At 39.3% G+C, this 25,388-nt stretch overlaps 1 protein-coding gene across 1 annotated transcript in view; it reads right to left on the bottom strand.

Moving 5' to 3' along the window:
- Nucleotides 1-24,864, bottom strand: part of LIFR (LIF receptor subunit alpha) — a 1,345,198-nt gene extending 1,320,334 nt beyond the window's left edge. The window contains exon 1 of the mRNA XM_044076229.1: nucleotides 24,679-24,864. The gene's annotated coding sequence lies outside the window, so the exon portion shown is untranslated. The remainder of the gene's footprint in view (nucleotides 1-24,678) is intronic.
- Nucleotides 24,865-25,388: the final 524 nt, after the last annotated feature.

Genomic DNA, 25,388 nt, shown 5'->3' with positions numbered 1-25,388 from the left:
TGTGAGGTACATTCCAAAAGGGGCGTTGTACTCTATAATGGGTCTAATGAGTGTTGAGTAGAGGGGAACAATGACCTCTTTTTTCCTGGATGAGAACCCTTTTGTGATGAGGTGTGCCACGTAGAAGGATTTCCTGACTACTGTGGTGATGTGATTATCAAAGGAGAGACTACTGTCCACCTGGGTCCCAAGGTCTCTCATCACACATCTGGCATGAAGTAGACTGCCGCCTTTGTGGTAGTTCACGGGTACAGAGTTTTTACCAAAGGGGATGACAATGCACATTTTGGCATTGAGCTTGAGGCCATGACTTTGACACCAGGCACCTGTCTCAGTGAGGCCCTTCTGTAGGATGTCCACATCATTTGAGGACTCTATTCCGGCTCCTAGTTTGCAATCATCTGCGAACTTCGATAGCTAAAGGCCTTCTGTGTTAGCCTGTACTTCAGAGAAGTAGATACCAAACATGAGAGGTCCCAGGACTGAGCCCTGTGGTACTCCACTTGTCACTGGTTTGAAGTCAGTTTGGAGTCTGCAACTTTTACAGTGTGTGTTCTGTCAGTGAGCCAGTTGGCAACCCATCTTGTGATGTAAGGATTTATACCTAGTTTAGTTTACTGAGTTTATCTATAATTCCTGAATGGGAGATGTGTCGAAAGCCTTGGCAAGGTCAAGATAGGCTGTGTGAACCACCTTACCCTCGTCTACAGCTTTGATGACTGACTCAAAGAAGTCAATCAGGTTCAGGAGGCATGATCTGCCTTTCACAAACATGAACTGGGTGGAGTCCAGAGTTTGGAGGTTACTAATGTCTTAGTTTAGGAGTTCCATGATGATACATTCCATGGCCTTATAGACCAGGCTCGTCAGGCTAATAGTGCGATAGTTCCTGGGATTGGTGGTGGCTCCCCCTTTGTGGAGTGGGATAATTGTTGCTGTGCGCCATTCAGTGGGCAGAAAGCCTGATGTGAAGCTATGATTGAACATGGTGCTTAGGTGGGGAGCCTGTAAAATGCAGTCTAGGATGTTGTCCAGTCCCATGGATGCTGTGTTTTTGGCTTTAGGGAGTGGAGCTTTTACCTGCGTAGTTGTGATTACAGGAACTCTGCATTCTTCCTGTATAGATATGGGCCCTTTAGGGGGTGAGAGGGGGGGTAAAGTTAACACTGAACCTATCTGCCAGGATGTTGGCAATATCAGTTGGTTCTGTAATTTTCGTGCCTTTGTGCTGTAACTCAGAGTAGATCTGGGTGTTGCCATTGAGATCCCTGACACAGCTATGGAATGCTTTGTGGTTGTCATGAGAATCAGTGGCGATTTTGTTTTTGTAGCTAGCTTTGGAGGATCTTATAAGGGATCTTAGCTTCTTACTGAGGCTGACCAGGGAGCTCTCCACTCATGGGATTTTACTCTCTTTTGCAACAGTTTGTTAAAGCGTCTTGGTTCTGTTCGGGATAGCACGATCCATGCACTTGTGTAAGTGCTTATAGAGTGCATTTGTGTAGGATTCAGCAGTCATAACTGTATTGTCCAAATGCATGGGTGTCATGAAGTTCGCCACTTCTGTCTTAAGAAGCATGAAGTTGGCTTTGGAAAAAATTTTTAACGTGGTTTCCTTAATGGGGGGTGGGGTGAGATGTGGATATCTAGGGTGATTAGCTTATGGTCGGATCTAACCAAGGAGGAGTTGACTTCAGGTGTGAACACCGGTCACATGTTGATAATGACTAGGTCTACGATATTGTTGCCCCTGGTGGGGGTGTGGATAAGTTGATCCAGGGCATTGGAATTTATGAATTCCAGAAAGCGCTGAGCGAAGAAATTGGTACACGAGTAGTTTCCCCAGTTAATGGTGGGGTAGTTGAAATCGCCCATTATTAGGGTGTTTGGTTGAACCCTAATATTTTCCAGTATATCAAGAAAAGAGGAGTGGGAATCCTGGGGCATGGTGGGGGATCTGTAGCAAGCTACAATTTGGATTGCATTTTTGCCCAGAGTTAGTTGCACTTGGATAACCTCGGATGCATTATGCTGAGCAACTAGCCTGGAGGTTTGGCTATCCTTAATGAATATGGAGACACCACTGCCTTTGGGGTTCCGATCCAGGTTAGATGGCTGAAAAGTGTGGTATGAGTTATAGCTTGGTAATGCAGGGGTGCACTCTGGAGCCTTGAACCAGGTCTCAGTCACTGCACAGATAATGATGTTCTGTATTTTAAGGAGTGCCTCGAGGGAGTGCATTTTGAGATTTAGACTTCTAGCATGGAGTAGCATTACCCTCAGCTTTTGCTTGCCTGTTCCTGTTATGGTAGTGAATTTGTCATTTGAAATTTGCCAAAAAAGGCACTATAGGACTGGCAAGAGCCTTAGCCAGTATCCAGAATCCCGGGGGCGACAGGTGCAGACCATCTCTGGCAAAGCATCGTGGTCTGTCGACCATGTCGTCCCAGACAGACAGATACTGGATCCCCTTAGAATGACACCAGAAGCGTAGCCAATTGTTGAAGTCAATCAATCATTTTGTCCTTGTACTGTGGTATCATTCTGGACGATGGCAGGATGCGACTCCGGGCTAAAAAGTCATACCTGCCTGGGCTACAAGATCAGAAAGCTCTTCCATGTCTCTTTTCATGTAGTCCAGGGAGGTACGTCTCAGGTCATTCACACCAACCTGGACAATGACAGAGTCATATTTGTACTTGTTGTGGAGTGAGCTGAGTGCATGGGTTATGTGGCAGATCCTGGCAGCTGACAGCAACCTTCTCCTTGTTTAGCCTGGTGAGTGGGACATCAGTGTGCCTGACTATAGAGTCACCTATGACTAGTGTGCTGGGTATGTTGTTTTGCCTTATAGGCTGTGGTTGAGTGGCACACTGAGTAATTTACCAATGTCACAAGTGATAATCCAATAAAGGGGTTTAAAAAGAAAAATGCAAGTCTTCTTTGCATTTCTTCACCCCACCCCACCCCCGCACCAAGCAACTTTCTATGTACAACCTTTATCACCTTTTGTGCATAATATGATCATCACAGAACCCTTAACTGCACATTACAAATCAGGTAATTGTGGTTAAAACCTAACTTTGATGCCTCATGTACAGTATATAAGAGCATCTATTAAAACATCTTACTCAACTTTTCTCTGTTGTTCATGTACCACAGTCTGGAAAATGCCAAAAGTGACACACACTTTGTCCTCAAATTCCTAAGCAAAAAGACAAGCACTATACAAAAATGGTATCCATGTTATGCAAATAATAAAAAAGTCAACCCTTACTTAAAAAAATCCAAATAACCTAGAAAGTTTGCTTCCTTAAAACTGACCAGGCCAGACAGTTTTTAATCAGTTAAAGTAATCAAATACTAAACACAGTAAAAACAAGCAGTAGGAATGCAAACAATGCTGAACAAGTACTTTGGGTTAATTTATTTTCCTTTCCATTTGGTTATAACTGCAGAACAAGAATACAATTCATATTAAAATGTTTTGCAACAAACAATGTTGTGTGTTCAAGAAATGCATTTCAAGAAATTCATCTTGCCACTGAATGTTAAAAGGTAAATTTTCTAAACCTGCAAGCCGAGAATGCATAACAATGGAAGTAATACACAATAATTCCATTTTAAAAGCACCCTCTTCTCTAACATAATATAATGCAGTGATCAATATCTAGGACTGCCCCATAACACATCCCTGTGTACGGTGTCCCAATATGGTTCATAAAGTCACTGTTTTCATAATCTATCAGTATGTTGGAAACTGCGCTCCCCTACTCAAAGACTTACTTTTGCTGTTTTATTTTCCACTCTGAACTCTACCCACTGCAGTCAACCACAGATTCACAAACCTGCTCCTGAGAACCTGCAGACAAAGGTTACTCCTGTAAGGACAGTAGGTATCAGTACAACAATACAGTCCATCCCAGGCATATTAGAGAGATTCTCTTAGTCCTGCACTCTTTAGAAATGCTAAAGTTTGAGTAATTTGTTCATCCTCCCCTGCACTAAATACCATAAGCTCCACAGTGGTAGTGCCTTGTTTTGCTTTTCGGACAGGCACTGTAAGCCTCAAGACTTCTCCTGTACATGCAGCTAGCTGTGGAGCTTCTCTCCCATTTAGATTAGTGGACCCCCTACAGGGCTCAGCCTGCCCATTACCAACCTACTCATCCCTAGGGCAGTATTATCTTAATAATATCTATTATGTGAATGTGAAGGTCAATTGGCTGGACATAAACTCTAACTCCCCTACATCTAGCATGAACCTATATGGTTTCACACAACTAATTAATAGCTCCACACATTACAGCAAGACATCAAATTTCTCTTGTTAGACTGGATCCTGGTATCAGACCCTAGCAAATGCTCCAAGTACAATGTCAGACTCATATTTATAAAACAGCATGTAACCTTTCCAGGTTTAACCCAGAAATGTTTGTTACTACACTGTCATCTATTACCTGGAACTTCCTAAAAATCCTTCCATTGCTGTAATTGAAATCAATACAACTTTTCTAAATATCCTAAATAGCCTTGCATCTCATAGAAGGAAGAGGCCAAAAACAAATAATAATTTGCCTATCAGAGTAGAATGCTAATGCAGGATAGAGAAAAAGCAGGCAAAGAATGGCAAAAAATATATAAAAACATCTTGAAAATTTCACAATGCTTGGCTATCATACTAAAAAGCAAATAAATGAAGACAAAAACACTATGCTATAAGCAGCATTCAGAATAAAACTAAACACAACCCTAAAACATTTTGGACATCCATTAAAGAAATCTTACATCATGGACAAATTCAACCCAGACCTCTCTCCTGATAACTCACCACACAAAACTGCAATACAGTTCAACTCTTATTTTATAGATAGTATGGCATCTCTAACCAAGGATTCCTCAACATCTAATCCCAACCCTGCCCAACAGCCACATACCATCACATGTACTTCCACCTTCAAACCCGTGCCCACATCCTGTATAAAACTACTCAAACTTAAACAGTGTTCTTCTTCAGTTGATGACCATCTAAGCGAGTACCTAAAAAGAGCAGCCAATAGCATTGCCAACCTGTCTCAATCCTTACAAACAGGTCAGTCCAGGAATCCCATGTTCTCTCTCTCTGGAAAAAGTCACTTTATCCCTGTGCACAAAGGAGGAAATTCAACAGATATTAATAACTTTAGTCCTATAGTAATCTTATCTCCCCTAGCCAAAATACTTGAAAACTGTGTTTAAAAACAACTGCTAGACTGTCTCCTGCAGGAAGAACTCCTGTCCCCTGTACAACAAAGCTTCTGTCCTTCCCACAGTACTGCCCTTCTAACCTATATAGATACTGTCAATAAAGCTAGAGATAATGGCAAACTAGTCTCTTACTTACTTCTGCATTTTGTCACAGCAAACTTTTACTTCAAAAGTCCTCACTAAGTCTCTCAACTTACCATTCTGTGGTTTAAAAGCTACCTGTCTAATAGGTATCACATCAGTAAAATGGCACGCCACACCCTCTCCTTACCACCAGTGTACCAAAAGGCTGTACCCTTGGTCCCCTCCTCTAACATTTTCACCAACACTATCGACACATCTAAGAATATGGTACACCTCTAAAAGATTACTCAGGAAGCTTTAACAGCTACTGAAACATGGCTTCGTAACTCAACTCCTACTCAACCCAAAAAAGACCAAAATACTACTTTTTTCCCAAAATACCTCTCTCATAAAAAACAAAATTTAACGTCCTCTCTCTTGATAATACAACCATTGAAGTCACTTCTCATAGCAAACTATTAGGGATGATAATCTTTTGACCTGCATATACAAAACTGCATAAGAAAAACTTAAAAACTAGGGATGCTTTACAGAGCCAAATCTTTCACACTTGCACAATTAATATTACACTTGCCACTACTTATCTCCTCCTCACACTTCTTTATGTTGCTCCCATCCTTACTAACCTCCAGGCTTCACAAAAATTAAAACTTAAACAATGCTGTAACAACGTTCCTAAATTTGTAGTACATACCCCTTTCAGAACCCACCACTGTATAACACCGAAAAGCCTAAATTGGTTAGAACTGCCAGATCAACTAACATATACACAACTTCTTACCACCTATAAAATTATCCAGCATCCATCTGCCTGCCCAGCACCAAAACATTCTACACAACTATGTTCCCAGTCAATCCTTCCAATCCAGTTGTTCGAAACTCCTGTCTACAAACTTAGCAAATCTGCTGGGCACTGTATGTATTCACACAAGGTTGCCAAGGCCTGCAACTCCTTACCTGTACCCATTAGGTCTATACCCTCCCACCTTTCAAAAACCATTCGGAAAGACTTCATAGCTAAAATCTGGCTCTGTTCTTTCTCAAAACCGTGATAAAACTATATCCCCAAATGTTAACAAGTACCTCTGCATTCCTTATACCTCCTTACTCTCCCTTCTTCATCTTCTTCCTTACTGCTCTCCAATTCTTTTTCCTGACTTTCTCTCTAAATATACCATAAGCCTGGCTTTCCCTCACTTCATATTGCAGTTCCCACTTGTATTAAACTAACTTACCTTTAATTTCTCTACAAGCTGTCTAATATTTCTCTAAATATTAAATGATTGTCAAATACCTTTTATTGAGTCTTAACCAATGTGTTTATATTATGTCCAATTTGTTATAGTTAAACTGCAGATGTTTTTGTTTTATTTTTGAAAATTGTAAAATTACTGTTCTTAAAATGCTTTATAATAAATTTATAGCTTTTCTCCCCCAGGCCTCTGCCGAAAATGCATTTCTACCCAGTCGGACTTACCCTGTAATCAGATGTCAATAAATAAAAAAATAAATACAATCTTTACAGGACGCCCTTCCCTTACCAAGCTCACCTACACTAGCTTTACAACAGAGACAAAAAAGATATACACCCTGTAATACATCAGCCCCAGCACCCTCTAATACATCAGCCCCAGCTATACAATCAACAAAAATGCTGTTACCTACACAATGAAGCTGCCACATTTCATCTTGTTTCTGCTAGGTCACCTCAGGCAGCTTACAGGATCTCTCCCAGTTTCTGTGGCTCAAAACATGCATACTGTTAAAGGGGAACCTCTATTTCTAACAATGAAAACTACAGTACTTCAACCATCACCCTTTTTCACACGTCCTGCATGTAACACATCACTACACTAGATTTAAAACAATAATAAAAGGAATAAAGTTACTATAAACCTATTCATTAATCCCTGCTATGATGTCTTCAAGAAGAATGCATACTTATCTCATCCCCTTATCCCAAACAGGCATGTAAGACTAAACCCTGGCCTATCACTGCAGAAAGTTACACTCTCAGAACAACTGAAGGACTACAGAGGCACATTCATTATACATTAGTAACACATATTAATGCATGCATCTATACTAGACTGACTGGATCTCCCAATACAATCATTTGTTTACATGGAAGCCCTACTAAAATCAGCCATCCTGGACAGTGAAACACTGCCTCCAGGATTCAGCTCATAAGGACAACACACAGGGCAGGTTGTAAAGTAACCTCCTGCATGGCCAGCTCCCAAACCTGTCTGTCATCTCAGATCATACAAATACATGGAAAAACTAACTTACCTTGAGAGTTCATGTTCCAACAAATTCCTCCAATGCCACTCAAAGTCTCACTGTAGTGACATTCATCAAACAATAAAAAATGAACTAGTGATCATGGGAGATTTCCTAACTGACTGGCAACTTTTAAGGAGCCAGTTTTCACATCCCTGAACACAATATGTTGGAAATGATACAGCTAGCTAATGCACCATCAGTGAACATCTGCCATCCAGAAAGCATACCACTAATCCTTCAACATCATACTCAGCCTGTATTAGGCTCCCTAGTCACCCTTCATTTGGATTCCATTTCATGCTCTAACACCACCTTTCTTTAAGTTGAGAGTACGAAACACCAACAAGTCAAAGCCTTGACTATACCATGGATCACACCAGAAATTACAGGTACAAATGTCCCCAGTGACAAACAACCGCATTAATATGACCAAACAGAACTAATACCTATTTTACCACCTTTACAGATGCCAGGAGCCTCACCCAGACCATACTTAAACTGCAGGTGACAACAGTTCACTGACCATCCACACAACAACAGAAACAACCCAAAACAATTCTGCTCAGGAAGCAGCAACTGTTGCACCATGTCATAGCAAAACAGCCCAGCCCCTTCCTCTCTTCACCTCAGTAGGAACAGATTAGTAAGCTTTCTGTACCACATCTTGTAACCTCCTTCCCAGCTTTTCTTACTAAATAAGTCAGTGCACCAAACATTTGTTGAAGCTTAAACTGTGTTCACTGACTGAATTCCTGCTAACACAGTTTTCTAGATGTCTGTTCCATAAATCTCCTTCCTGACTTTTCTGCACTGATAAACTTATGCAAACATGAAATACCAAACTCTGGAAATCAGCAGTGACCTTTTTATACAAGCATAGCCCTTCAGATAAGGTCATCTTTTAGCCTACCACCCTTCTGAGTCTTCTTTCTAAAACATTACACAAACAGGTGCAAACCTAATTTTCCCATTACATCAACACAAGTTACCAGACTATCTTCATGGATTTAATTCTACTTACAAAACAAGCACAGCTCTATCTGATGTAAATGAATATACATGTTTGAAACTTAACCATGGTAATTGTTGTCAGTGGGCTACTTGATCTGTGAAAGGCATATGCTACAGTCAACCACCAAGTCCATCTAAACAAGCTGACACTAGGCTAGCAACAGTTATTGTTTAAAGTTTTAGCAAAATTACCTAAAGGAAAATCTCATCCTGTAACACATGGGTTACACAACAGTAAATGTTAATTCCTAGCTACAGGGAATCTGCAGGTCATATGGTTCAAGTTCCTTCTGGAAGTTCACAATGAATACACATATCAGGGGGGCTGGAAACATCTGCACAACTGATGAAATTCTTACAGAAATGTATGCGTTTGGAAGTACAGAAGTATTACTCTCAATGGAAAAAATGTTCCAGCTGTAACCAACAACCAGGAATTTCTCACTGCAATGCAACGTAAAAAAAACACTTTGGATCCCGAACTCTGACGTATTACTTAGTGTGAGCAGAATATGCAAACAAGCCTTAAAGGACATAGTACAGTGTGGCACATTTCTGAATTCCACTAAAGAAGCAGCCTTAAAAGCATACAAATGTTACTTTTCCTGCACAAGAAAAAATAATTTAGTAGCAATAAAAATGTCAGACATTGTTATTTTTTCTTGGCTTACAATAATCTGACATCCGTTCTTAACAAGGCTACAACGACCTACAGGTATCTAGATACTTATGTTAAACTGAAAGACTGGGAATTTTGTGAGATGTAAGACTCTATAAACAAGAGACAGAATGAGGTATACCTAATCTTGCTGAAGCATGTTCATCAGAGCAGTTTTTCCTAGAGCATATTAAACTGTAGTTTAATTTAGCACAGTTAGATGGAATTTAAAGCCAACAGTGAAGAAACCACTGAAAGTGCCCATTTCCCAATTGCAGCATGACCGTGGAGTTGCTATATACAAGTTAAGGAGTACGGATCAAAGTCCTACATAGAAGTTGGGTGCTGGGGAGGATGGATGTGCCCCAAGCAAAATTTGTTGTGTGTGTTTTTTTCTGAGTAATGTTTTTCAATCTTTTAATAATCTATTAAGCACACCATTTTGTTATTTAGGCCAAATGGATCAAAAACCTATAGAACTGTTTGTGGCTTAAAACATTATCAAATTAGGGGCAGTGAAGTAACAGAACCAGACCTGACCATATCAAACTGGGGCTGTGGGCATGTCTAGACTAATTAAGATGGGAAAGCAGAATGCATTGCAACAGGTTGTATAACCTACACTCAGGCTTACTTTCTGACTTGCTCTCTTCTTTCTCTCCCTCCTGTTTTTTCTTGCTTCTTATATATAAATATGCATGTATTGGTTACATTTAATATGTTACTTTGCAACAAATATGTTAACCTCCATGTAAACAGTTTTCTGTACTACATATGTTTATCATGAACCATTTCCTATACTTATGTATTTTGCATGCTGACATACACATTTCTGTTCCAATTCATGTAACCCAGGCTAGGCTTGTAATTGGCTACTCGAGATCACTCCTCTACCCCAGTAAACAATTATAAATAAAATAAAATAAACAGCAATGGATATGAAAAAGAAAGCTGTGTGTGAATGTGCGTTAATGGCAACAATCACCAGAAAAAGGGGTTCAAAAAATATATTATGCATAGCTATGAGACAAAGCAATGCCACGACTTTAATCAGTTTTGTAAAACGTATGCAAAAGGGAACCACTGTTTCAAAAAATGCATTAAAGAAGTGTTTTCAAAAGAACGAACATGTTATTGAAGTGAATGGATTTGGCACAGTGAAGTCTACAAATGTATCAGATACAGTAAGGTGACCACAAATTAGACTGTTGGCGAGCAATGCTAAGAATTGGCAAGTGAAATGATGCATTTAAATAAATAGAGATGCAAAGTATAATATTTTGCCTAGATACTTTTAAAATCCTGGATTTAAATGTCACTTAAAAAACTGCACAACTGTTAAAATCTTCATTCAACCTGGAAGAGTCAATGGGTCAAAAGCTACTGACATGTGAATATAAAAAGAATCATGTTTCAAACGATATTTAAAAATTAAATTCTACTAACGTTTTCTGCAGTCTGCCTTGCAAGGAGTTAAAAAATGCTAAATGCACAATGTGAAATCAAAAAGTATATGTAAAAACACAGTTACACAGTGAGACAGAGACCTCAAATACTGTGAAAACCATAGCAATGACATCCTTTATAAGTATCCCGACTTAACTGCAAATGCTAGAAGTTTGCTAGGAGACTATCCCATACAAAAGAATCATCACACAAAGCCAGTGATATATGCCCAGGAAAGGAGTAAGCAGATCTGAAAAGTGCAACAGAGTGGGAATTAAAATGAGTAAAAAGTTTAGGTATCATTAATGAGTCAGAGACGACAAAAAAAACATTGACAGAGATAAAAAAAAAAGAGTCAATGGTCCAGTTAAGGTTGTAAAGCAAGACAGATTCACACCTACACTGCTCTACAAGCTCCAAATAACATAATTAAAAGGAAACATTACCCACTATTTATAGTATATGAAATGGTCTCAAAATGCCCAATGGTATTTTCGGTACTAGATGCAAACCACCGATTCTGATAAAGTTACACAAAGAAAGTTCCAAACTCTGCAGTGTTAATATACCACTAGAAAAGTGCACAACACAGACTTCTAAGTGATAGCTCATCCAAAGACCTGCTAACACATACATGAATGCTGGATACATATAGTAAACATAACTGATATATTGTTACTTAGTGGGGGGTACCTACATTACATCAGGATTTTGACTGTTACAGATGCTAAACAGATCAGGACAGCAAAATGTCACATTAACAAACATAAAATAATACTGACAGTTTGGAAATACATGGACAATATTCTAATGTCAGATGGACTGAAAACTGATCTAGAAAAAGTCACGGCAAATACGCAAAAATTAAAAACAAAAAACAAGACAGTATTATAGAAGTTTCTATGAATGTTGCTGTATCTCTCAAAGTCTGGGACAATATGTCTGAGATAACTTGTTGCGACTTTCAGGTTTTCCCAGTTAGGGGTCGTCACAGCGGAACTCCGGTCCGCTAATGATTGGCAGTTGATTTTTACGTGCCAAGTTGCCAGCCCTGACGCACAACCTTCAACGAAGGTACGCCTATTCACGCATGTCTCCACGCAGAAGATGGTCTAGCTGAGAGTCGAACCGGACAGTGTCTTACTGTGAGGTGACAATGCTACTGCAGCACCACCACTGCGGATTAATATGTCTGAGATAACTCTGACTCTAAAAAGCGTAGGCTAGGAATAGAAAGTGGTTTAAAATGTTTATGAAACCAGTTACAGAAACACAAGCGTTAAACCACTGTGATCTCAGGTCTATATTAGTTCACCAAAATGCCATTTCAGTGAACACCTAATCAGTGACAAATTCAGGGAAAATCATTTCAGTGATTCGCTGAATTTACCAAGAGCAAAGAAGTAGTTGGCCAACTACACAAATTTGCCCTTTTCGCCACTATAGTGTGATGTCGGAGTTGGTATATATAGCTAGAGGGGCCGTGTGGTGGTGCAGCACCCCCACACTGGGAGGTGTGGGGGGAAACCCCCCCATTTGGGAGGGATTGATTTGCTTAGATGTCAGTCAGTTGTGCTGTAGGGCAAGTATTTTCTTGCCCCGGTAAACTCAGTGAATCGCTGAAATGATTTTCGCTGAATCTGTGTCGCTGAAATGGCATTTCGGTGAACTAATATAGACCCCTATGATCTCAATATGCAGTTGCACTGGACACTGATCCAAGTCAGAATGGTACAAGAACTGTGAACCTACAAGAAAATAGTTCCCTATGTGTTGACAGTAATTATAAACACAAAAAATATGGATGGGAAAAGATTACATAGCTTGAAATTAGGTAGGTGGTCAGACAGCCAAACTAAGGTCCTGTGCCGACTGTTGCAGGAAAACAAACAAACAATGAGAATTGTGATGATTGAAAGAGTTACACAAAGGTTTCTGAATGTGTGTGCCTTAGTAAATCTGTTCTGCAGCAAAACTGCCCCAAAAGGTAAACAATGTCCAGCTCTAACAGATATCCTAGATGTGGAAGGCCAGTGAAACTCTTCCTCAATGTCTTTGTTTGCACAGCATTCTTAAAAATATCCAGATATTATACACCCTGTCACATTGGATAATACAACCTCTACCATCTGGCTGCCTCTAGGTGTTCAGAGAGCTCTGTGTTTGGCCGAATGCTATCTTCAGTCTTTGTGATTCATTAATGATACAATCTGCTTTGTTTAATTTAGTCAGTGCTTCAGCATGGAAAGCATTCTCTTCCAACCTGGTTGTCCAACTTCAGTCTGTATCTAAATGTCTTAAAAACAAACAGTACAATTTTCTGAGTACATAGCAGCCCCCAGCAGGGCTAGCCACACAGAGGTGTAACCAGTGGCTCTAAGTGATGGTCACTGTTGATAGGACACCCTGACCCCATGTAAAAATGGGAAAAAGGGGATTAATGCTGCTGATGATGTGCACATACTAGCCTTAATTAACTTCATGTGTAACTTTATCAATTAAAGCTGTGAAACCTGCAAAGTTATCTCAGAAAAATGAGTCAAAGTCAGACCGCCACATCAAGGCCATGCAAAAATAAATCAGAAGCTTGGCATGCCACAAAGGGTCTATGGCTTTTATGACCAACAAAACCAAACAGCTACTGTTTATGCTTTTCAGCTGCCCAATCCCTTTTACGTTTCCACTGTATTATTTAACTTTCTCACAACCACCACAAAACTACTTGAGTTAGCCTACAACATGCCCACAATGCAATGCTGCTGGTATACCTTCCTGCTTTAGCCACTGTGAATCTTCAAAGTTCATCCAGCTAGAATAACGTAATAATTTGAAATTCACACAGCTATCTTTCACAGGCTACTTCAGTGGCAGCCCAGCATTATTTAACAACCTGAGGTGGTATAACTACCTCATGAAGACCACTCTGCTCCACAGACACCTTGATATTACAAGTCATGCAGTCTACCAACAGATAACAAATGCTTAACTTATGGTAACCACACAGCTAAACAACAGAATAAACTCATTCATAGCATATTCATTCTTGTTTCACATAAGGCTCCATGTTAGCTATCAAGTCCCACCTAGCAAGAAACTGATATTGTAATGGTGGGGGTTACTTGACCTAGTTAAATAATTACATAAGCATCTTTACACTTCTGTAGTCCATACAGACAGAGTTTTCAGGCATACGATAAGGGGAGATGCTGGCAACTTATTAGAACAAAAAGATTTGATTTGGCCTCTGCATTTAAGCACTTGCAATGAGCCACACATTAATAACAATGTTTCTATAGCTAGTGTCTTAAAACACAGGACAATGAAAGTTTGTGCATACATAGACAGGGCTTTATTTAGCAGTCTCCTTACAAAGATACATTCTTTACATTTTTAGGCATGCCTTTTTAACGGTTGGTTTGATTTCTTATGGTAGTAGTTTGAAAATGTTGAACAGCATGCATATTAGTTCTGTTTCTTTAAATGGGTTGGAAACAATTGTGATTGGTTGATGGAAAGTTTTTAAATCCTGTGCAAACCGCTGTGTTTTTAATTCGAAGTCCCAACTTTGTAATGGAACGACAAGGCTCAAAAGACAAAACCACCACCGTAAATAGCACAAGTAACCAAAAACTGAGAGTAATGCTACTCAACGCCAGAAATCTAAACCTCAAAATGCATGCACTCGCGGCACTCCTCAGTATGGAGAAAAATCGATATCTGTGCCGTAACAGAAACCTGGTTTAAGGCTCCAGAGAGCACCGCAGCACTATCAGGCTATAACTCATACCATACTTTTCGGCCACAGAACCCGGACCGAAACACAAAAGATGGAGGTGTATCCATATTCATCAGGGATACCCACACCTCCAGGTTAGTGGCACGGCAAAATGCCTCAGAGATAATCCATGTGCAACTAACAACGGGCAAAACTGCAATTCAAATTGCAGCTTGCTACAGATCACCCACCATGACCCAGGATCTCCATTCCACGTTTCTGGAAACACTGGAAAATATGAAGGTCCTACCAAATGCCCTAATATTGGGTGATTTCAACTACCCAAACATTAACTGGGAGAACTACTCAAGTACTAACTCCCTTACCCAACACTTCCAATAATTTATAAACTTGAACGCCCTGGATCAACTGGTCAACACCCCCACCATAGGTGACAACATATTGGACCTTGTCATCACCAACATGGGTGACCGGTGTTCTACACCGTAGGTCAAACCCTCGCTGGTTAGATCAGACCATAGACTAATCACTCTGGATATCCACATTCTGCCCCCACCCCAAATCAAGGAAACCACCGAGAAAAACTTTTCAAAAGCAAACTTCACGTTACTTAAGACCAAGGTGGAAAGGCTCACAGCCCCCATGCTAAAGGACAATACTGTCCAAGCTGCTGAATCCCTTACAAAGGCACTCTATTAGCACCTGCAAGAATGCATGGATCGTGCTATCCCAATCAAAACAAAGAATCACTCCTCCAAGAAAAGGAAACCAGTCTGGTGGACCACTGCCATAAACAAGCTATACAATAGGAGGAAACTAGTGCAGAAAATAGTAAAATCCCAAGAAGGGAAGACATCCCTGATCAGTATCAGCAAGAAACTACGATCCCTCATAGAATCATCTAAGACTAGCTTTGAAAGAAAAATTGCCAAGGACTCCAAAGATAACCACAAAGCGTTCTTTAGCTATGGCAAGAACCTAAGTGAAAACTCTCAGATCTGCTCTGAGTTAGTGCAGAATGGCACAAAATACACTGAACCGACTGATATTGCCAACATTCTGGCAGACAGGTTTAGTACAAACTTCTCCCCTCTCTCACCCCCTAAAGGGCCTATAACCATATCAGAAGAATGTAGTGCCCTGGCAATCACTGACACACAGGTTAAAACAGCCCTCTCCAAAGCCAAAAATACAGCTTCAATGGGACCAGAAGGTATCCCAGGCTGTGTCTTACATGAGCTCCAAAATGAACTAACCTCGCACCTAAACACACTGTTCAAACTCAGCCTCTCTACAGGCTACGTACCCATAGAGTGGTGTACAGCAACAGCTATCCCACTCCACAAAGGTGGAGCCACAATGGACCCCAGGAACTATTGCCATATAAGCCTGACTAGCCTGGTCTGCAAGGCTATGGAGCGCATAATCATGGAATTAACTAACAGAGACATTGGGAACCTTCAAACATTGGACCCTACCCAGTTTGGCTTTAAGGAAAGATCATGCCTCCTGAACCTGGTGGACTTCTTTGAGACAGTTACCAAGGCTTTAGACGAGGGAAAGGAGGTCCACACAGCCTACCTAGACCTCGCAAAGGCCTTCAACACCATTCCCCATTCTGGTATTATAGACAAGCTCACCAGCCTGAACATAAACCCATACATCACGAGATGGGTTGCCAATTGGTTAGCGGATAGAACCCACACGGTGAGAGTTGCAGGCTCTAGGTCCGACTCTAAAACAGTTACAAGTGGTGTCCCCCAGGACTCAGTCCTGGGATCCCTCCTGTTCGGTATGTACTTCTCAGAGGTACAGGCAAGCACGAGAGGACTATGGCTGACCAAGTTCGCAGATGACTGCAAACTGGGGGCCATAACTGACTCTCCAGCTGATAACAGACATCCTCCAGAAGGGTCTCACTGAGACGGATACCTGGTGTCAAAAGCATGGCCTCAAGCTAAATGCCAAAAAGTGCACAGTATTCCCCTTTGGAAAAAACAAAGTACCCGCGAACTACCACATAGGTGGTAGTCCCCTAAATACAGAAAATGTAATACGGGATCTGGGGACCCAAGTAGACAGTAATCCCTCCTTTGATAATCACATTGCCAAGGTGGTTAGAAAATCCTTCTATGTGGCCCACCTAATCACAAAAGAGTTCGCATTTAGAACAAAAGAGGTTATTGTGCCCTTCTACTCATCAGACCCATCATAGAGTACAATGCCCCATTTGGGATGTACCTTACAAGACACCTGCAACAGCTGGAAAGACCATAGAAGTACCTCACCAAGAGGATTACTCGCCTCAAACATATGCCCTGTGCAGCCCGACTGAAGAAACTCCAGCTGTACTCAGTTGCATACCGCTTACTCAGAGGTGATCTCTGCCCGACATACAAGGCCATGTCCAACCCACAATTGATGGACATGCTCCACCTAAAAAAAAAAAAAAAAACAAATCCCTGAGAGCCACACACTCTAGGGATCTAAACCTCACCACAATGATAAATAGGACATGCTGGAGGGATAGATTCCTGTCCCAGAGACTTCCCATGCTTTAGAACAGGATTCCAATCTACATTAGGCAGAGCCGTTTACTAACACTGCAAGAGAATCCTTGACGAGTGGATGGAAAACAGAAAATTTACCCCAGGGATCAGTGCAGTGGCTCTGCTGGACAGAGGTACAGGGAACTAATGGCTCTGCTGGACCAAGGCACAGAGAACTAATCTAAGGGGGTAGCAAAAGCCAGCACATTCTGGCTAGGCTTATAGATGCCCTCGGGCAGATAGCCTAGTACTTACCTATGAACCTATAAATCACTTAGTAGATTAAAGTTTGTTTTTCTTTACTACACCTCTGGTAACTGAGACTTCATTTTTTATTTTTTACAGTGTGTTGTGTATTAGTTTTATTTAGTAACTTTTGAACACTTAAGGCTTAACCTGGGCCTCCACAGGAAAGCTGGCCTTAACTTTGTGAACCACTATCCTTATTGTATTACCCTGACCATTTTCCTATATATACTCCCTCCCAAACATCTCACTCTCCCTATCCAACCTCTTTTTCTAATGGTTACCATAATTCCCTTGTAATAAATGTTTCTATCCTCCTCCCATCGTACTTTTCTTTAACATTCCCTACCTTCCTTTCTCATACACATTTCCTTCCTCTACCAAATTCTATAAAAAGTTACTAGATATTACTTGAGCCAATGTGGTTCTGCCCTACTTTGTTGGACTGGTTCTTGTAATTAACCAGCTACACTATATTTACACTGCTTCCTCTTCAAAATATATCATATATCCCTATACCACTGGTACTGAACATGCTTTCCAGTTTTACTTGCATTTACCAAGTACACCACCAAACCTGGTGATAACAAATTTGCTACTAAATTATAAACTAGTATTGTGAATTTACAAACTCATCATTCAACACTATGAATATCACAGAGCCAATCTTGTTTTGTTCCGATTATACATAAGCAAAAGTTTACAGAGTCCAGCTGTCACTCAATAAATAGTTTACAGTATGGGTAAATGTTTACAACTGTTGGATAAATAAACACATATACCTGCCTTCCTCATTATCAGAGGACACAGTCACTCTTTTAGAAGATGGAAGGGAAAATTATTCTAGTAGACAAAACATACAGTGACAAAGCCCTGTGCAGAGATTTTTTTTTTAATTCATAATAATGTAACAAAGAATACAAAAAGTACTGAACCATAACAAAGAGAAGACATAAATAACCAAAGTTTAACTGACAAACAGTTAAACCTATAACTATATACAATACATACAACTCCAGGTAACTGATTAAATTCAACAGGCTGGCAGAACAAACATACACAAGTGGCTGAGAAATAAAAAAGAATGACTGAAATTACTTAATTTGCACTAAGGAATAATGGAAGTGGTATAAAAATTAAAGAACACGGTGTGCTCTCCCACAATGAAAATTAATCTTATTAAGTTAAGAAATCTGAAATGTGTTTTGAGATCAATAACCAAGGGTTCCTTCATAATGAATTAGAAGCCAGAAATTTGAATCTTTTGAAATAATGGATAGTCATTTCAGTGAAATAACTCCAGTTAAAGAGATATGAATTCTTACCATTTTTAGAGAGATAAAATTTTAGCAACATAAAGATAGATGTTAAAATGTCAACTTAATGGAGTAAATCTTAACAGTTAGAATGTGTAAATAGCTAATTTACATGATGTGGGAATACATTGAAAACCACAATTAGCTAGTTTACAGATTAAGTTAAGCCACAAATGACTTCAAAATTCACAATTCCATGTTATATGAAACAAGTTCGCATTTTTTGGCTTGAAGGCTAGACATGAAACTTAGCAGGGTAAATTTCTGCCATAATATAAGGTGTTATACAAGTATTGCTGATAAAAGTATAGAAAATGACTTTTTAAGGGGTATATTCTTTTCATTTGTCTAACTCAAACTGGCAAAACTCTCAAAATAAAAATCTATCCATTAAGAAAATATTAAATATTTACCTAGAAATTTATAATTTGATTCTAAACTTATAAGGCTTTGGGTGAACTTAAGAGGACCACATATAGTGTCAAATGCAAACTTATCATTTGGTTGTAGTAAAGAAAAGGATCTGGATTGAAGGAGATATATAATTTACTTATCACTGGTATATATCCTTTGGGAAGACTGAGGTTAACTCTAATTTGTTCAACTGAAGTAGAGAGGCAAAGAGAAAGTCTTTAATCATTGTGTTTCAATTAAAGGGAAATTGGATAAATCAAGCATTTTAATATTACATTTGATATTAGCATTTAAAATTGAGGGTTAATAAAGAACTAAAACTTTTTCTAAATTTAACACTCTTATAGACTTTTCACAGAGAGAATCTAGTTTATTGAAACTCTATGGAATTTAAGCTGTGTCCATTGTTTTACCTCTAAAAAAGGAATGGCAATACCTGTGCAGATAACTTAAGAGTTCCGACAATCACAAATCTCAGAAACATGACACACCACTACAAATACCATAATGCAAAATGAGGGGACTACAAAACTGACTTAAAAAGGCTACCACTGCATAAAACTCACTGTATAAAGTAAGAATCTCTATACTATTGGGAATATACCGAGTTGTGTGTATGTGAAAATAATAATAATTACATTTAATCAACAAGTCTTGTCTAGAGATTTTTCTCCCAGTACTTCCACTGTAAATGGAGTCTGCGTTTGGGATGTACTACTCAACAAATAAAAACAAAGAGTAATCTAAGGAAAAGTACAGAAGGAGATGGATGTCTTAGGGAGAGTGGGTAACGGTATTATGGAAATAAAATCAATGATGAAATACAACAGCAGTATGTAACAGATGGAAATGCAAGAGATTCAAAAATGTGATCATCCAATTTCACACCATACTTTGCAATAGCAAGCAAACCAATGCTGCACAAAATGCTGCTGTTTTAACTTTAAGCACAACACAGAGGAATAAGGGAATGAAAAAGAAGAAACGGACAAACCCTACACCACAGAACTACAGTGCTGAAGGTTCTGTCCTCTAAATACACTGCATATGCAAGGAACATTCAGATATAAAGAATTCCACAAGCAGACCTGTCTGACTATTTAGTGAACAAAGTTTGATATAATATTATTGCATGGGTTCATAAACTGTGAGATGTGGATGGGTACACTGTAGCCACAGTTAAACTTCAACCAATTTAAAAGAACCAAGGAAAGACACGACTGCTCATTGTACTAAATCTAGCAAAATACGTGGTAATGTGCGATATGTTACATCATAAGACTTTAAATCATTCTTGAGTGCAACAGTACAAAAATATGTACGAGAAAAAAAAAAGGACTACTAGAGATTTAGGTCTTCTTAGCCAAAAAAAATTAATATCTCTCAACAAGATGATTGAGTTTCTATGGGTTTAAAAATGTTCATAGTAAAATACAGAGAAATAAATTCCTGGACAAGGCCCGTTAAATATGTTATGCAGATGGATCTCTTAACAGAGCTCCACTTGGAGCCAATTCCCAAAGGATTTGCTATGCTTCGGAAAGAAAAAGTGAATTGTATGTCTGCAAACTAAGGTAAAAGATCCTAACGGCACAGCTGCAACAGATCAGTGACGGACTGAATGAGGCATGCAGAACGCCCGTGGTTGCAACAACTAAAACTTGAAATGCTACTAACATTACAAGTTTAACAAAACAGAAGACAGTCAAATGAATCAAAAACATTTCCTCAACATGTTAAGGAAGGTTATACATGTAGAGAAAATTCTGTTTACAGCAGAAAGTAGAGTTACAAAACAATGACCACTACTAAAAACATCCTGTTTCACAGAAGTACATAATGTTCCAAGGAAGACACCAACTGACTACTTTACATGCAAAAGCATTTTGGCCAGCAGCTTTAATACTGAGATAGAATGCTGCCTGAAAATATATCTGACCCTATTAAACCAACTGCCTTCACCCTCCTTGCAAAAGATACATTCCTTAAGAAACTTGCTGATAAGCAGCCTGACAGGTATGGTCAAGTTTGTCATCTGCCACCTCCATGAACAGGAGCTGGGGAAGTAACACCTCAAAGGAAATTAAAATAAGGCAACACTATACTTCCACCAGTAAAATAAAATAATGTATGTACGGAAACCTTTAGATAAGGACTGATGAAGGCTACACAACAGTTTGAAAGCTTATCTAACAACATTTAATTTCTTACGTAGAGAAATACTGTATGCCTTTCCTACCATACAAAAAATTGTGCCTCAGAAAAACAAATAGCCTCATCTCATGAATATAGGAGCTGTGTTGAATGACCAAATACAAGAGGATGGCTGTGCTTGAGACTTGGGTGTAGAAGGTGGTTAATCTCACCACCAAAACTATTAGTGTTGGTTATGAGATTTAAAAAAAAATTCATAAATTCAATTTTACTAATTTTTATGAGCCTCTACGCTGTCAATATTCATTGTAAACAGTCCAAGTGCCTAAGACATTGACCAATCTACTCTTATTTTTTGCTTTGACAAAGAAACCTCAAACCATGACTGATCAATAGATTCACAGGTTTAGTGAAGAAGCTCAAGGCCCACTGGCTACTATGGAACTTGATGCTCTAGATTTCATGTTGGGAGCTACCTCTGCCCATGCAGTCATCCATTTATTTCTTCAATGTATAGAATGATGGGCTGAATTTAACTAAGGGAGAGATGATTCCACATGTACAGGAATTGTTAAGATATGAAGCTGTCAGATTTCATGGTATGGCTGATACTAATTTTTACATCAAGTGATTTCTTATGTTTGACAGTTAGCTACCTTTTATTTACTTCGAACTCGTGGTCAATCTTCTTCTTCTCACTATATCGTTAACTTGACTCTTTACTCGACTATATACACAAGAGTTCTCTTTTTCCACTTTTCTACTCCTATTCTCTATCATAAGGTTCGCAAAATCATAGGCAGAAAAATCAGGAATCATTATAGAATGTACTAAATACGCAACTGAAATTAAGCAGGCACTCCACACGTGTAAAACATCTCAAACACAAAAAGTTGCCTACATCATCTTGGATACAATATAAAGAACTGGACTACCAGCTGTTTGTAAAGATCAAGGAAACGTACTATGGGTCAGATAGGCGAGTAGAAGACATAGATTTGAAGACAGCAGCAACAGCATGGAAAACACGAAGCATGACAGAAGGAAGGGGAAAAAACTGCACTGCATATCATCAGTGAAGGCAAGTGGCATAAGAAGACTAAGGACAACATAAGAAAGAATATTTTTCTGAATACCTTATGTTTGTAAAGGAAGCTACCCAACTAGCCTGGCTAGTGTCCTTATGGCTGGATTAATCAAACAGTACAAAGTTAAACAAGCTAAACTGCTGACATGGAAAGAAACACTCTAAAAGCTGGTCATTACTCAGAAGATTTGATCATACAGTGAAAAATGCCTCCACTTTTAGAACGCGGGGCCCAAAGAATCACTATTGCTGCTATGTACATCCATAAAGCTTGGGAACTTGCAGTGACTGGATGTAACACACCTAAGTGGGTAAGGTGATGCATAGAGAATATCTGTATGCAAAGATGGAAGTGGGTGTATTACATTGAACAGCAATATGGTCCACATATTCACATAGACTTAGATTTCATGAAAGGCACTGTTCGTTTTGACAACAGCAACAGCATGGGGAAAATGATCTATTTAATTAATACCTCATTTAACTCAAACAATATTACTTTTTCATGCTAGACAGCAGCTACCCATAGTACATCTTAGATTTATTTGTTAGCACTAAGTGAAGGAGCCCTTCCTAGATCTTTTACAGCCACAGCCCTAACCCCCACACATAAAAATGGGAGAATAGCCAGCAGAAATCACGACTGTCCCCAGGACCTGGGATATTCCTTACCTACTAAGCCACTGCATGCTGGTCAAGTTCTAGAAGGTAAAGAAAAAGGTCCTAGAAGTCACTACGCTTACTTAATTAAGCGCATATACAATGATAAATGTGTCCCAGTCCATTAATTAAGCTTTTGATCACTACAAATTGGAAATCCTGGTACCGGCAAATAAGGGAGGAAAGGCTTTGCATTGAAATAATTACAATGTTTAGCTAGGGTTACCACCTGTCCCACTTTGCGAGGGACAGTCCCTCTTTGGACAGTTGTGTCCTGCAAAAAATTGTGAGAAAATGGCAAATGTCCTGAGATTTTAGGACAAAATTATTTTCTATATTTTATGTAATAGTTGCATAAAACAGTTATTCTGCATCTGAAAAACCTAAATGTTATAAGAAACAGAATAAGGAACTAAAATGCTACAAGAATAAACTTTTACTCAGGCAAAAAACTGAAGTTCTGTCCTTTGTACTGGCGGTGGGTATGTTTTGCCCTGCAAAATCTGATGTTTGTAGCACAAATGTCCCACTTTGGCCATTTGGAAAAGTGGCAACCCTATGTTTAGCATACTCAATTTTCTGAGGATGGTTTTCCCATGTTTTCAAAATAAACGTCATGAGCAAAGTGCTAGGCGGGGTTTGGGCGGTCCTTGCTACTGCGCATCTGGTGGGGTAATGTTCTAATACAAAACCGATATAACTACTCAGTTCTGCAATTTAACTGACAAGAAAGTACACAAAACCAAGTAAATACTGTACACAGAACACGGGCATATCTCTAACTTAAAATAGTTATCAAACAGCAGTTTACTAAATCACTGGGCATCTGCGAAGCATACCTCTCAACTGTACAGATTTGCGCAGAATGCGCAGATTTTTGGCCTCCTCCTGTATTTTCCTGGCAAATCACTGGGCTGATCTCAGGATTGTAGTCACTAAATAATGACATACATTTGAGTTTCAGACTTCAAATCCGTCAGAAAATGCATATTCACACAAATCCTGTTACTCTAGCAACTTTCTAAGTTTATAAGAGCAATATTTATAACATGTCCCTATTTGTACCCCCATTTTGTCCAGCTTTGTAGATTTTTTGCATTAAGAGGTTGAGAGGCGCGAAGTTAGTAATTTGTTTACATTGGACCATTTCTTAAATAAAATGTAGGACTGTGTAGAACGGCCCTTACCCTTGATTAATGAATGTAATCACATCGCTGCCAAAATCAAGTTTCGTTACTATATATTACCAGCTGTTTCAACTAAACTGTTACAGTTATCGGCTTTCTACAATGTTTTTCGAAAAGTTATAAAACAGATTAAGATCAGCATGGTGGTTTCCCCGCGGTGTACATTTGCTTTCTCAGCTCGACAGGTAAACGGTGGAGACTATCAAGTGGGTCCATAAACTCTGGCAAATCTCGGAAATGCAGCATTCTGCCTACCTAAACAGTGAACACACTACCGCAGAAAAATAAGAAAATAAATCATATTTGCTTGGTACATACTGTCCGATGTGTCTCTGGGGGACAACAGTGACAAGAATTCAATTATGCTATCAGGGATCCGTACAGATCTATAGATGGTAGCATACCAAAACATCAAGAAACTTACAAATACACTAAATTACACCATCGAGGTACCACAAATAATTACTTAAAAGGCTAAAGTTGCGTTTCACAAGCAATGTAGGCGCCTAAGTGCCAAACTTTTGACAGCAGAAATCAACATGCCACTTTTCTACTGCTGGTCATGAAATCAGTATTATAAGCACTTGTGCAGCTTACCCAGGCAAGGGCAGTTCCGAATTAATAGTATTAAAATGGGAGCAGGCAACATCCACATCCGGAGTCAATACAGCAAATTCCTTGGCATTATAGTGAGTGTACTTAGTCTAATGCAATTTAACAGAACAGCTGACAGCAATATCGTACGGAGCTTAATAGTCCCAAAACAACACAGGCGTTCAACTCCTGGGAACCGTACGAAACACGCCTTGCGGTGGTGTTCTAAAAAAACTCGCACATGCACAGTGCGAAGTTGGCGTGGAGCGCATGCGTATATCAGAGACACGGGTCTATTAATATTATTTGACGGAGAAGGTTGGGAAGAATTTTCTTAGGTTTCTTTATTTACACTTGTATAGTATTACAGTAAACTTGAGCTAAGAACAAGATATTCATGCATTCAACCCTATCTCCACAGCGCTTCTTGAGTTGCTTGGTCGAATTGCCAGTATATATCCGCATATTCTCAACCAATTAGGGACAAATCTCAACAGCTTCAGGGCATAGCTCAACCTCTTAGCACAAAAAAAAAAAAAAAAAAAACAATCTGGACAAAACAAACAACAGTGGGGAGGCAAAACCCCCAAATTAGGGGCAAATTATAAATATTGGTCTTATACGCTAATAGACCAAAGTCATGAGGCAAAAATCTGGGCATTCTGTAAAAGTCTGGACAATTGAGAGGTATGCTTCAGGGACAAATCCACAAA

Source organism: Protopterus annectens, chromosome 1.part0 (genome assembly GCF_019279795.1).
Source record: "Protopterus annectens isolate FY-2018-M chromosome 1.part0, PAN1.0, whole genome shotgun sequence".
Classification (NCBI taxonomy): Eukaryota; Metazoa; Chordata; order Ceratodontiformes; family Protopteridae; genus Protopterus; species Protopterus annectens.
This window is presented reverse-complemented; position numbering and strand designations above follow the sequence as displayed.